Genomic DNA, 2,336 nt, shown 5'->3' with positions numbered 1-2,336 from the left:
CAACATGGTCATATGTGCGCCCTTAAACGAAAATACCAGGTCTGCATTGCCATCGGCTATGGCTTTCATACCGAGCTCTCTTGTGAACCCTCCACTGCAAATAAAAGTGCCCTTATAAGCCCATCTCCAAGCCCTCATCAACTGGATGTATCAATTTGTGTTTTAGTGGTCAAAAACTTATTTTGCGATAAATTTATCACATTTTCCGTGGCGTCAACTCTTTCTCTTGTGATATAGTATACATCTCCATCAAATTCACCTCGCACAACACCACATGCCGTAAGACAAAATGCGCGAAAGAGCTGCTCACGCAAGCAGCTGAACCGCAGTTGCGATTCAATGACTGTACGCAGGAGGAACAGACAGGGACTCAGATTGTCGCAAACACGCACCAACTTGTGCGCCCGCTTTCGTTAAGGAGTAACTAATGTTTGTCCGGCCTAAAAGAGCCATCACATTACAAGTGGTTACAAATGAAATGATACACATGATAAATTTTGCCAGAAAGGAAGAACTTATCACGAACAAAATGTGTGCCGATTCTTGCTATGATTGATTTGGTCGACCACACCCCCCACGAAGACAAAAATGTACAGGCTCCCAGATTCTTCTAGTGTTCTTGTTTCTTGATTTGTCTGATTTACACTCCGGATGAAGATGTCCGGTTTATTCTGTGCGCCCAATTTTGGAGCGGTGGGTTTAGCTCCTCAGATTCTACTGGACGATAAAGGCTTGGCAGTGATGGTAGGCGGAGGAGTGGCTATGGCAGCCCATGGATCGTCATCCGTTGTTACGGCAGGTTTTACAGTCAGGTTTCGAGGCGCTCTTTGGAACCGGTGCCGCTATGGATCCCCACAAATCATCATCTTAATCTTTGGTGACTTTCACTGCACTCTTTGGCCTCAAACTCGTCACTGAGAATCAAAATTAAAATACTTAAGCCTGCCGGATGTATCGGCAGCAAATAGCATTAATCAAAATCAAAATGCAAGAGAGTTGTTAATTGCAGTAAAATTTCATTTCTAACAACAATCCTTCGACGTTAAAGGACCAAAAGATGATTACCACCACGACCTCTTAACTTGAATACACTGTAACTGGCCCTCACACACACACACACACACACACACATATTCATGTGATTCAGAACCAATTATCCAGAATAGCAACTCATTCTATAATATTCGAGTTACTATTGAAGATCGCATACTCACAGTCACTGGACATTACAGATACCGGAAACAAATATAACGATTTGAAATGAATTTTTCAAACAGAAGATAGCATTTTGGACTAAAAAACTATCTAATGCAGCTCACTGGAGCTGCTGCTCGAGCAGCTCTGCCAGCTTGAGCTACTGCTCGCTGGAGCTGCTGCTCGAGCAGCTACAGCTGCAGCTCGCTCGAGCCTCGCTCGAGATGCTGCTCGAGCGAGCTGCGGCTTGAGCTCGAGCTGCTGCTCGAGCTGGCAGAGAGCTCGCTCGAGAGCGAGCAGCCGTCCCAGATCTGCGGCAGATCTGGGCGAGCAACGCTCGCTTGAGGCTCGAGGAGCCATCCCAGATCTGCCGTCGGCAGCCTCAAGCAAGCGTCCCAGATCTGCCGCGCCGAAGCCCATCGTCGACCGGAGAAGGAGGAGCACCAGAAACGTACCTGGATTCGGAAGCTTCAGCCAGTGAGTCACCGGAGTGAGGAGTCGCCGGAGACTCAGCCGAGTGGGAGCCGCCGGAGAGATGGGAGAGACGCCGGAAAAGGGAGAGCACTAGAACGAAGCTTCAGCCGAGAGCACGAGCACGCACGAAGGAGAAGCTTCAGCCGGTGTGTTCTTTTTGCTCCAATTTTGTTTCGGTTTTGTTTTTGTTCTTTTCGTTTTTGTTCTTTTTTTGCCTTCGAATAAGTGTTTCTTTTCTCAAAACAACTTTTTGTGTTTCTTTTTTACTCTAATTTTGTTCGAGAACAAAAATAAAAAAAAACAGAAACGCAACCAAACGTTTTTCTTTTTTTTTGTTAACAAAATCCGTACAGAAATGTTCCAGAAACGTTTCTTTGGAGCATTTCCATGCACGCCCTAAATTGATTTTTGTGTTAGCGGTAAGGAATGTCGGCCTAATATTGAATCAGGAAACTCCTGAATATCGGCCATGGTTGGTTCGTTGGTTCGATAGTTGAACTTGTCGACATTAATCTATTGACCTAAACAGGAGCAGAGTTCGGTTTTACAATTATTATTGGCCTTACCTAATAGCATGAGGTCATTCATGTCCATATCTCAGGATTAAAGCGGTAATATTAATGCAATACGATAAATGGTTCTATTTAGTACTTGTGCAAATATTCTTA

The 2,336-nt window shown here is 45.0% G+C and overlaps 1 long non-coding RNA gene across 1 annotated transcript; it reads right to left on the bottom strand.

Annotated features, from left to right (window-relative positions):
- Window positions 1-290: 290 nt before the first annotated feature.
- LOC104452935 lies at window positions 291-1,848 on the bottom strand. The gene is made up of 2 exons (XR_005552967.1): window positions 1,650-1,848; window positions 291-914 (listed from the first exon to the last, which is right to left on the bottom strand). It is a non-coding gene; the product is annotated as an uncharacterized LOC104452935 (long non-coding RNA).
- Between the last annotated feature and the right edge of the window lie 488 nt (window positions 1,849-2,336).

Source organism: Eucalyptus grandis, chromosome 7 (assembly GCF_016545825.1).
Source record: "Eucalyptus grandis isolate ANBG69807.140 chromosome 7, ASM1654582v1, whole genome shotgun sequence".
Lineage (NCBI taxonomy): Eukaryota > Viridiplantae > Streptophyta > Magnoliopsida > Myrtales > Myrtaceae > Eucalyptus > Eucalyptus grandis.
The sequence above is the reverse complement of the archived record's forward strand: the minus strand, read 5'-3'. Positions and strand labels throughout refer to the sequence as shown.